Here is a 13,249-nt window from a genome sequence, read left to right as displayed (position 1 = left end):
AAAAAGGGGAGCAAATACCGTATACAATATTGTGAATGAGGTTGTTTACTTAATTTTACTAAAAAATATCATGTAGGTACATTATTTTGGTGGGATTTGTGGGTACCTACATAATTTTGAATGTTATGCATGTGTACTTAGTTAAAAAATCTTGTGTAAATATATACTTTTGCAAATGGGGAAGCGTTTTTACATATGAATGCACGTGACTGTACAATACCAATGGATCAAGAAGTGTACGGTAAATTAATATCTGACAGCGGAGCGTGCAAAAATATCTAATATGTCCGGCCCATGTCCGGCCCTAGAAATAGAGTCGTATCAGATATTTATGCACGCTTTATTGTGACAGATATTGGGCTATTGGCGCTGGTGATTATACGAGTACATATCACAACTTTAAATCCAGTGTTTGTGACATAAAACAATTTTTTAGTCTTGTAAGTCAAATATTGTTACTGGCCGTCAAGACTTCCTCAAACTCAAACTCAAACTCACAACATTTATTGACAAGAAAAATACACTACATCACAACAAAAACACAGTAAAAACATAAATAGGAGAAGAGAGGAAAATAAGAGACATTGTGACTTCCTCATAGGTATTATTATTTTTTATGAATAAAAAAGTTACGTTGCTCTTTTGTTACAAGAAAGTCGGCATTAATGATGTTTTAAACATTCATTATTACAAATAGTTTGGTCCTTTCAACTTATTTTCCACTCTAAAATTATCACATCATGTCTTGTCACTCTTGGCTGAAGTCTTTGCTTGTTTACAACATTGTGTGGTTCTTATTTTTTATAGTTAAGGCTTGTCAGAACTGACATGTTCATTTATTGATCAAAGTTCCATAAAAAAAGTTTTTACGTTACATACTTTTAATATTCATGTACTTTGAGTTTTTTTTCCAAAAGACTCAGTTGGAGAAACGAGAACTCTAATAACATACTATCAAACCATTTGTTGCCTAACCAGTGGTCGAATATTCTCACAATAAATTTTGTATCGAATTCTCTTCGCAAGCAGTAAGATTTTATTCAGACTCTTTCTGTGAAAAGGTTCACAGTAAGTCACGTTTTCGTTGATTCAATAGTACAGTCAAAGCCATTAATATCTACCATTAATATATACAGTAACCAGCACCAATATCTGCCACAACAAAGCGTGCATTAATATCTGATACGACTCTATTTTTAGGGCTGGTAGGATGTGTTAGATATTTTTGCACGCACCGCTGTAGCAGATATAAAGACAATCCACCGTTCTGGGGGCAATCGGGAAAATTTTACAATAAGTACGCAGTGTGGCATTATCCTTGGTTCACAAAATGAAATATCATGGTAAGTAGCTAAATATTACACAGTTTATGAAAACAATGAATAAAAACCGAATGCTTCTTATTCCGGTCGCGTGAACGTCTAGTTTTTATAGCGTTTTTCATATTTTTGTCACCTGGTACAAATACGTCAGTCATAGATTAACTTTATATTCAGAAAGTAAAGCACGGCTTAGATCATTTTTGGGGTTTCGAACGCAGAGGGTTTTTACTAAGGCACCGATGTTCGTTCGTCCGCCTGTGTCCGTGTCTCACGCTGTATCTGTTGAACAGAAATCGCACGGAAATTTTCTACATCCAAATTTTCATAACTGTATTCTATAAAGTTTCATATGTACATGAGGTGATACATAATTATTTCGATGGATTTTTGTAGTTAATTATTATTTTGTTATTATATATTACTGCCTAGCTGCTAGACTCTAGCAGCTTTCGAAATTATACTTTTTAGCTGCTATTGAAATCAAATATTGTTCAACAATTAGTATAGTAACCTCTGTGCCAAGTCCTTCTCGCACTTGCCCCTATTTTTGTAGAATACTTTGCCCGCGTAAAGATATGGACACGTGATAGAATGAACTAAGTGATATTATACCGATAAAACGTGCATTAAAATAGCCGACGACAATTCCAGTTGATGTGTTAAACAGAATTATTTATACAATCAAGACTAGCCGAAACCAGGAAAGATTTAAATTGTTGAATCGATTTCAGTTGCTACGTGAATATAGCTGGTTAAAATTGTGTTTTTTTAATTACTTTATGATAGCGCTACCTTATGGTAGCGAAGTGACCATCAGGCCAATGCCAATCTACCTTCATATGCTTATATTTCGTTCCATGATTGTGTGCTTTTTTCGTAATCGTCTTTAAGACTAGTTTAGAACTACAAGAAAAATCATGCAAGTTATATACACTGCTGCGCTTGATTGACTATTCAAGCTCGTTCCTTTAACGACCTTGCAATGTAATAGAACTTACACCAGTTTTCTTGCAAGTCTAAACTAAGCTTCAGATAAATCGTCGACTCTGCTGCTTGTCGCTTCTAAAAAAGAACAAGCTGGCTAAACAAGCTACTCTTGTACAACCTGAAATTGAATCTGCTTGTAATTTTTCATCATATCATTACCGACGACAATGTGGGTCAACACCATCACATTTTGCTACATCATCAGATGAAGCACGATTAATATTAATACAGTTTTAAACGAGTGTCCACGTCGGCCTTTTGGCATTGTGGCGTTTGTGCCATTGTGCCATTGTACAGGGTCAATAATGCGTGTTGTCGATCGCACCGGTTTACAAGACAGAAAAAACGGAATTGGCGTGTCCTGTCCACAGGGTGCTTAGAAATGCAAATTTTAAATAACCTTGTAAGTCTGGGGTGCTACTACGAAATTCGAGTACCGTTCATCTCACTCTCGTGTTAAATAGCAAAAGCGTCAGCGGAACGGCAAGATACGAAGTACGAATTTTGCACTTCGTAGTTATAAGGCCTGGACTTTTTAAAACAGCCGTAGCGGCGAGTGAGAGACCACAGTGAGTGATAGCGAACGAGTCGATAATTTCCAGAGGCCTTATTGTATAACGCACTCGGAATCATGATCGTGGTCACCACTTCTTTCTGTCACATGGTATAAGACGAGGGTAGAAAGAGATGGTGAATGCAACCGCGAGCACAGTTTTTTTTAAAGACTTCTTTACCTTCTGTTCCCAGCCTACGAGTATGTAGGTAGGTACGTTCCATTTCTGGGCACCCTCTTACTCTTTTTTCAGAATGTCGTTTTTGGCAATGATGGTCCTTCCGAAAGCGCTGGTAGGTAGCCTTTTCGGCTTTACAGAATAAGCGTTTTGATTTTGATTGATTTTGAATACTGTGGATTGGAAACTTCACACACACCATTGAATTGCTTCGCAGATATGGGCAGGCTTCTGCGCGATTTTTCCTTCGTCGCAAAGCTCGCGGTAAATTTCAAATGCAATTTTGCACAAGAATTTAGAAAACTAAGAGGTGTAAGCACGAATTTGAATTCACGATCCTTCGCTTGAGAGGCTTGAGATGCTTCAAAGGCGTGGAGCCTCGCTTTTTATTTACAAGCTTTTCTTTAGCTTGCCCTGTTTACCTATTTTATTTGTTTGGGTCAAATCTTGGAAGCTAAATTTGACTCACTTCCAGTGGTCCGATTGACTTGAAAGTTGGCATAATTATGTAATTTGGAGACAATACAATAATCTGGTAATGACATTTTGGTGGTCCTGCCAGGATCGTTTCTGAAGGACGGCACTCATCAACGGTTAATGGAATCGACTTGAAATTTGGTACGGAGACGCAATTTAGATGACAATGCAAGTACAGTCAGTAAAAAGTACAGTCGGCAAAGAAGCTTGTCAAAAAATTTTTTTTGACAAAAACTTATATTTTAATTTTAGAATATGAAACTGAAATAATTATTCATTAATTTGGTAGGAATACATACGAGTCAATATGAGAGAAGCTACGTACAGCATTGACATCATTTAGTCATTTCATTTATTCATTTATCGTGTCCAGGCTTGTTGAATATAAAACAGTAGGTAATCTTGAATAAAATCAAATATTATACGTTGCGAACAATTTTCTTGTAAACAGAAGCAAGACTTTTAATGCTTTAGTAATTTGAAGAAATGGAGGGATTTATTATGTTTTTAATTTTTCAGAATTTTAAAAGGAAAACATCGCGAGAAAACCTGGATATGTTTGAAAAATAGTTAAATGACGAGTGTGAGAATCCGCAGTTGTTTCGCGAGTTCAAACCCTTTTATTCTGTGAGGAGACCTGAGATCAGCAGTAGGAAAGTGTATCAAGGCATACCGCTACACGAAACTGTACTGCTTTCTTTTTTGATTACTTGACAAAAGAAAAAATAAGTCTAACATTTTTTGGACGGACTAATTATATATTTTTTTGAAATCTGGCCTATTAGGAGAATTTACCTACTTGACAGCATAACCTTAGTTTATCGGTGATACTTGGTATTTCGGTTAGACTACTTTATTATCTTACACAGATTTCATTATGAGGAAATGCAAGCTAATCATCGATGGTAGCTATGAATTTTGATGCTTGCAATCTAGTTGTTAACGATAATTTAATCATTGTGGGCTCAGCGTAAGATAATAAGGCAGTATTACCGAATTAATAAGTACCTATCACCGAAAAGCGAATTTTTGCCCGTAAGAATACATAGATAATCTATCACTACAAATAGCTTTGAATTTTTCGCACCCTGTACAAGGTAAAGTTGTGTGGCAAGGCGTTGCGGAGGCTGGTCAAGCTGGCGCGCGCAGGCCTGGTCTAGCCCGCACGAGGCGCGTGCGCATGGGGACGAGAAAGTACCGATGGAATAAAGAAAAAACCGGACAAGAGCATTTCAAATCATGCTCAGTTATAGTATAGGGGTTACTTACCGAGTATCTTGCTAATACTATAATCCTAAGTCATAATAAATGCGAAAGTGTGGGTGTTTTTGTGTTTGTATGTTTGTAAGTTTGTCCGTCTTTCACATCGAAACGGCGCGACGGATCATCGTGATACATAGGCTACTTTTTATGCCGGAAAAATGCACAGTTCTCGAGAGAACAGCGCGCGATTACCGAATTCCACGCGGGCGAATGTATACATACATGTGCATTTCTCCTTTGAGCTGAAACGGTTTGGCGAGTTTTAATGATATTTGATAATGTAGATGGCTGGAGATCTGGAATACCTAACACATAGGCTACTTATTATCCCGATATTTCCACTAGATCGGGATAAAATCTCAAATTTAAATCGAAAGGATTGGAGACAAGACGAGTCGCGGATATTTTATATGCAACTTTAATAAAATCCATTATGTACTTTTTGGAAATTCTCGTGAGAATTTAATAAATGCCGGAATTTTAATTCACCAGCCGGGCGTTTACGGGTAAAGTCTAGATGATAACTTTAAAAATCGTTTTATATCGTACTTTCTCTCCTCCAGCCAAATGTCCATCCGTCATCGTCAATGTGGTCAAGTCATTGTCCACTTCCCGAAGGATTAAGCCTTTCATCCCATTCTACAGTTGTCGTGAACATGATTTTTTTGGGAAAAATTAGTTATGAGTAAGTGGGCTCACATCATTGTTCCGCTAGGGATGTTCCAAGGGAATAACTTTATCGATATGTCAGGTTACTGTAGATGTGGTCGATAGATTTCCATTTCATTGCGGTCTATATGAAAACCGTCTTATGTATGACTAAAATATTACTAAAAAATGTACCAATATAATATCGTATATAATTTGACAGTTAATTAAGCCACAGACACTATTTAGGAATTGAATCTCAGCCTTCTAAATTTGCTATTCAAAAGCTTGTCAGAAGCCGTCCACTGGTGTTGCAACTGTTGCAGGTGAGTACTTGTCATCAGATGACCCACCTAGCTCGATGTTACCACTAAATGGATGCCCAACAACGGCTATCGGCGCCGCGACAGGCCAAGGCGGAAATGACGGGATGATCTGGACGCGTTCTCCAGCGACTGGCTAGAGATGCAGACAGGACGAGTTGGAAATCCAGAAAAGAGGCCATTGCACAGCAGTGGGACATGGACAGGCTAGTAAAAAAAAAACATAAACACTTATCGACATGAAGTTATCGATACGATAAATCATCGAGCACCGCATCACTAGTGTCAAAAAGGGATTAGTCTCCCGCGCATCTTGACCAGCGGCCGCAAAAAGCCGCTTGCATCGCATGATGGATCGCCATGCATATGGTTAGCACGGTGGGGAAGCGGCTTGTGTAGACAAATCTTTACTAATATTATAAATGCGAAAATTAGTTTGATTGTTTGTTCCAATGAACTTAATAAAACAATAACTTTGCTCACCCGCCCTTGACCTTAAGTAATTGTTTTAGTTCATTGATATGGACCTCCGCAAAGTAACGCCTGACTCAATAAATTGTTTGTTCTAGTTTCACGCCCAAGAGCTCCTACAGCCGATTGTAAGCTTATGTGTCTTTTTTCTGTGCCAATAAATGTTTTTTTTATTGTTTTATTTATTTTATCACACATAAACAGATACGGCGGCGGCGGCGGCGGCGCTGTGCTACTGAAATCACTATTCCTAAACAGAGTTCATAATTATTAGACTTTTTCCTTTTAATTTTTATTTAAAGTTTCTTTATCTGTTGTTATCTATTTATTTTTCATAGCCTGACACATTGCCATGTGTCTTCATCACCGTTTGAACGAAAAGGCTAGTTTTCCCTTTTACTCCGCAACCTTCTCAACTCCGTCTCCATATTAACCTCTCCAGCAATTACCTTGAAGCGTCGACCGCGGATCGCGCACGCGCGGACGCACGTCCCGCAATTATTCCAATGCACTCCATCCACCCTCAACCGGACCTAATAAAGTTCATAGTTAACCCCGTCGCTACGAGATTGGTCATCAATCGTTCTAAGTACATCCGAAAAAATTGGTGGCAATGAGCAGGCCACATCGCTCGAAAGACAGATAACCATTGGGCGACAAAAGTTCTCGAGTGGCGACCGCGAACCGGAAGACGAAGCGTTGGCAGGCCTCCCACTAGGTCAGGGTTTCCCTACCTTTATTTCGCCGAGCCTCCTCAAACCAAAAAAAATATTTTCATGCCCCCCTTAAGTTGAGTTTGGAACAGTAACTACCTACTACCTACCTAGATTTTATTTTGGAAATGCAAAGATATATTACGCCCCCCCCCTTATCTTTCTCTACTCGTGTGGTCGTTAATGGGTATGCACGTACGAGAGAGTCCCACAGAGGGTAGTAAGGGATGATAAGGAATTACCCTTCCCCAGCCCATGAGACCTAACGCCTCGGATAGAAGATACATAATCTTCCAGTACGAAGCCTGAACTCTAAGATCTTCCTGACCTAAATCACCCCATTTCATATTAACTATGAAAATATCTATAAAATCTCATGACACTTTCATTCGAAGAATTGAATAAACAAATCAACATCATCATACATTTGTAATCTCGTGACGTGAGACATGATTTATCGTAACTTAGGTAAAGTTAAGGTTTTTGTTTAGTATATGTCGACGATCATTGTATTCATATAATCCACTAATTTCGCTGGAATTCCAAATCACGAGTTATTACCAATTGCTCATACATTCCTACCGCACAGTGGGCCCGGCGCGGACAAAAATACAATTAATACCACCCAAAATTTAAACACCATTACTTCTGGAGAATTAGACAAAAATTCAAGTAAACGCTACAAAGGCGTACATTAATTTTTACTGTGTCCAAATTTGGTCTTTTTCTATAGAGTTTTCACGTTTTATTTGAATGTATCTACAATGGCGTTTAAGGCTTTGTAAAAATGAGTTCGCGATTGTCATCTCATTGAGTTCAATAGTAGTGCAAATTTGGACGAAATTCTCAAGCTTTGACTCCTTTCTTGGGTGGGATTGGGTCTCAATAAGATCTCGAGTGCTCCCTTGCAGTATTTGTTTAGCAGATTATGCAGATTATAACCATTTAGTTCACGTGGGTGTACGCGTGCTTTGTTAAACGTGTTTTGTTAAGAATGTTAAGAGGCTCTCTCGCCGTTTTCATTTCCTTCGAATATGAATTTTTGACTTATTTTAAGTGCGGACAAATTCAAAGTATCAGGGGTTTCTATTTGAATACATTTATTTCGTCATTATGCTGGATACGATGTATATATTATTTTAAAACTTCGTCAGTGTCATCGTGTGTTTCAACGTCACGTGTTGATAATGTTGCGATCAAAGTCATAGCAGTGAACTCTAATTCGTCACTCTTAACGAGTCACACGTAGAAAATATTATTTAATCTGTCATCTCCCAGGATAACAGGATCAAAGGAATTTGGGCACAAATTTGTGCCTCTGGGAGAGGACAGGTTAATTGTAATTAGTCAAGTTTTTTCTTAATTTTTTTTTAATCTAGGTACTAATAATTTTTAAAAATTTTAAGCTGTTAGTTTATTTATAACATTTATTTATTTATTTTTTCATAATTTACAAACACAATGAAATTTAATAGTCTCATAATTATTAAGTAACTTTTGATGTGAATCAGTTAGGTGTCCATTACATGTATATTTATTGGTTTATAAAAATGATGCACCCAGAGCCCTACCTAAATTTTTTGATATTGTTTCTACATGAGTTGTGATGAGTTGTGCATTGCATTGAATAAATATAAGTAACCATTTTTCTTAAATCTTTGGGCTTTAACGTAATAAATACTTAACCTGGTTACAAAAGTACCTACTTCAAAAAGGAATGAATATATTCGCTAACAAACAGCAACAAAGTGTTGTTGTATTCGCAGGTAACATTCAAAAGAAATTGTCAACCAAACGCATAAAATATGAGAGGCCAATTGTCTGTTAGAATCTCATAAACGAAGATTTATGTCGTAAATTGCAACAATTGTGAGGCAAAAATTTGAATAATGAAAAAAAGCGGCGCTATGCTCTGGAAGAAAATTTTAATCCCTAAGGGATCGCAACCCTTCGTATGCAGCTTGGTCAGATTTTTTTTTAATTTTTTGCCCAATTGATTCGTGAATGGGCCCATTGTGCGTGATCGCTTGACAGGAAGCTATTGAGTACAATTGTCTACGCTCGGACGAGTATGTTCGTATTAACATAAGAAAGTAGCCATGTAACGCAAAAACATTTTTATTTGTTAGACGAACACGCCTTTATTGAGTTTCTGCCGAGCGGTTTTGGTGGCTGGAAAACTACCGTAGCTGAAGAAGGATTGACGACAAAAGTTATAGTAATAAAGTAATTAAATAAATAAGATGAACACGTGAAGTAATTATCTACTTTACTATAATAAATGCAAAACTAACTCTGTCGGCTTGTTACCTTTTCATGGCTTAATCGCGGTAAAGATTTCGATTAAAATTAATACAGACAGACTTAGTTTGAAACCTTTAGAAGGAGATCATAGGATAGTTTTATCATAGACGGTTTTATCTCTGAAAATTGCGTAATTCTCGTAGGATAACGATAAACTAAATCTTTGCAGACATAGTCGGGGGCAATAGCTAGAAAGGATAAAACATCCTACTAATATTATAAATGTGAAAGTTTGTGAGTGTGTAATTCAACTGCTGTATCTTTACGCGTGCAAAGCCGGGGGTAAACACTAGTAATAAATAAACTTGTGAGACGTCAGAGCGCCCCCAATATCGTGATGAATGTTCACAAAGTTCACGCGCACAATGGCACAGTTTCGCGTGTTTTTCCTGATCGCACAAACAACTAATGGTGTGTACACGTTACCCCGTGTCATGCCATGACCGTAATAACAACGTGTCAGTCAAATAGTAGATTGTACAACAAGAGCATAAAACGAGCCATTTTACCTGAGGCGTTCATATAGCCACCCGAGCCGGTACGGCGAGGGTGGATAGACACGTCGAGATAGTCAAGCTTTTCACTTCGATTGCGGGGAAATTATATAGCAACAGTGGAACCATTTGTTCACTTACTATGTACCTTTAATTGTGCATGCATTACTATACATAATTGTAGATTTTTAATTTTATTGATCGTCGCCGTCGCGTGTCATGTATGCGCGTTACTTGCGCTCCTTGGCTGACACGTTCTTATCACGGTCATGGTATGATACGGTGTAGTCGGCAGAGAACACTGGTTATAATTAAACTTGTGAGACGTCAGAGCGCCCCCAATATCGTGATGAATGTTCACAAAGTTCACGCGCACAACGACACAGTTTCGCGTGTTTTCCTGATTGCACAAACAACTGACAAGTGCTAAATTGTATGTTTGTATCCTTTGTTATGCTAATCAGACAATAGTTAGTGTCAAAAGACGGTTAAATTGTTTAATAAATGTTTAATAACTACAGTCTATTCGTGTAGTTTACTTAATAATACTCTGTTGCTGTTGCGATAACTCAGTCGTTTATCGTTATCTTTATCGCTATGCAATTTTCCGATTATAATAAATACTACCTATGTCCTTTTGGGACTCAAACTTTTGTGAATACCAATTTATCTAAATCGGTTTTGCGGTATAGACGGTTGAGATAACAAACAAACGACATACAAACTTTTGCCATTTATATTATTAGTGAATGATAACGTCTCGGAATAGAAGTCGCTTAATTATCGTAACTGTATGACGATCGTCACTTCAGCGTTCTTGTCAAATACCGAACCCGAGTAAGCGAGCGGACGCAGCGGAAATATTGTGAAAATAATTTTCTATCTGTGGTAGTCGGTGCTTTAGCACGAGCCAGCAGAAGTGAACCTATAATGTCTACCTTTACTGCATACAATACAATACAATTTGCACACCAACACAACAAATAGTCAGCCACTAGTCAGCAGTACAGAAAACACAGGTGTATAAGTGGGTATATAGAGATTTTAAAAGGTAAGCAATAGGCGGCCTTATCGCTTCAGAGCGATTACCATGCTATCTATGCGGCTTCTATCACTCCTGCTAGATCGTGCTGAGGCATCAACTTCGATTAATTTTATTTATTTTTATTTTTTATTTGACTGGATGGCAAACAAGCAAGTGGGTCTCCTGATGGTAAGAGATCACCACCGCCCATAAACATCTGCAACACCAGGAGTATTGCAGATGCGTTGCCAACCTAGAGGCCTAAGATGGGATACCTCAAGTGCCAGTTATTTCACCGGCTGTCTTACTCTCCACGCCGAAACACAACAGTGCAAGCACTGCTGCTTCACGGCAGGATTAGCGAGCAAGATGGTGGTAGCAATCCGGGCGGACCTTGCACAAGTCCTACCACCTGCAAATCGAATTGTTCGAATGGGTAGAATAATTTTTCATGTTTTTTGGAGACGGTAAATTTTCTTATATTTCTCTATCAAGCGTCGGCAAACAGACGTTGAGACGTAGACTAGCTTATTGCCTATTCTTTGTAGAATTAAACAAAAGAACGACGCGTCTGCGTTCGCGGCATTTTGCAATGATGCCAATAGATGCAAAACAACGAAGGTCATTGTCTGAGGATTTCGTTGTTTTGATGTTCCTCGTGAAGTGGGCTAAGAAGATGGTTTTACGGCGGTCGATGACCGGGTTCAATTCTATATTTTTGTCGATTCTGATGACTAAAACGTTTTCATACAACGCTGTCAAATTTTTCCTGTGGTTTTTGTGCATACCTATAGTCCGGAAAATGTGAATTCACCATCGAATCAGAAATGAGGTGATACGTAGAAGAACAAGGGTCACCAACATACCCAAACGAATTAGCTCGTTGACGTGGCAATGGGCAGGCCATATAGCACGGAGAACAGATGGTTGCTGGGGCCGAAAGGTTCTCTGGTGGAGACCGCGGATCGGCAAGCGCAGCGTGGGACGTCCACCAGCGAAATGGCCGGATGACCTGGTTAAGGTTGCAAGTTCACGGTGGATGCAAGCCATTTACATTATTACATGTACATTTTATTTTTCATGCATTACTATATAATTATATTTTTTTAGTTTTATTGATTTATTTTGATTGTTTTTTATTTTATATAAATTAAAAATTATGAAAAAAAAACTTTGTTTGTGGCTGTTGGTCTTAGACGAAGATTTTATTTTATGCACTAGTGCCTAAAAAGTCATTTTATGTCGCCTAGATCCAGCATAAACACGAACTTTACGAGCATGAGAAGTGAAAAAGACTTTTTTTGAGGTGAGTATAATGTGTTCTGATATCATCATCATTATATCATCCGTAGAACATCCACTGTTGGACATAGGCCTCCCCCTTAAACCTCCGGTTGCTTCGTGCAGCAGCGTCCTGCATCCGTGAACCCGCGGCTTTAACCAGAGGCCATATTGTCTAACGCTCTGACGTTTTTGAATTTTTAACCCCCTAACGTAAAAAGAGGGGTGTTATAAGTTTGACCGCTAAGTGTGTCTGTGTGTCTGTCTGTGGCACCGTAGCTCTTAAATGAGTGGACAGATTTGAATGCGGTTTCTTTAATTTGAAATCAGGTTTTCTAGCGATGGTTCTTAGACATGCTTCATCAAAATCGGATTTACCGTTGAGATATTGAACTTTGAAGTGATAACGTCAGGAGTTTTCCAACTTTTTGTTGGTTGTTAGGTTATTAGTAGGTATAATAATTATATTGAACTTAGTATTTTTTTGTATTCATTTTGTAACGTTAATAAACTCCTACGGTAAAAGTGTAGCTAAAAGTTAACACATTCATTGTTCATTAGACGGTAATACGAAGTTCGCCGGGTCAGCTAGAAAAGCTAAAAGAACATTCTGTATGTCAACCAAATTCCAAGTCTCAATTCCAGTGTATTGTGCTGTTTATAGTGTGACATGTTGCTGTGTTTTATAAGTATAGAATCTATACCTATAGCAGATATAAGCTGTAGCTTTCCCTGCGAGCTGCGCATGAGTTCACTGACGGGGAAAACGGCGCCGGCGGGTTATTCTCCCCGCTTCCGCATCCGGAGTGTCTTCCGGGAGTTTATATTTCAACTGCGTCTCGTCAGATGTGAGATTTATTAATAGGCAAATGGTAAGGCATTAAATAAATCTGAAGCTGACGTGGCTGCCAATTCGTTTGCGGCGCAATGTCCACATCCTGTCGTTGCGTTTTACCCGACTGCCCGATGGAGGGTTATGTTTTTTGACCATATCTATGTATAAACCGACCAATAATGACTGTACAGATCGGAAAATCAACGAAGAAGTTCTTACCATGGTTAAAGATAAAATAAGGTTACTGGACACCATAAATTGCTTAAGGGGAAATCTTAAAGGACACCTTGATACGACACGACAATTTCTTTCTCAACCTACTGGAAGGCAATAAAGAAGGAAAGGGTAGGTGTCGTGTCGGATAAGGAATCCAAAC

Source organism: Choristoneura fumiferana, chromosome 25 (assembly GCF_025370935.1).
Source record: "Choristoneura fumiferana chromosome 25, NRCan_CFum_1, whole genome shotgun sequence".
Taxonomy (NCBI): domain Eukaryota; kingdom Metazoa; phylum Arthropoda; class Insecta; order Lepidoptera; family Tortricidae; genus Choristoneura; species Choristoneura fumiferana.
This window is presented reverse-complemented; position numbering follows the sequence as displayed.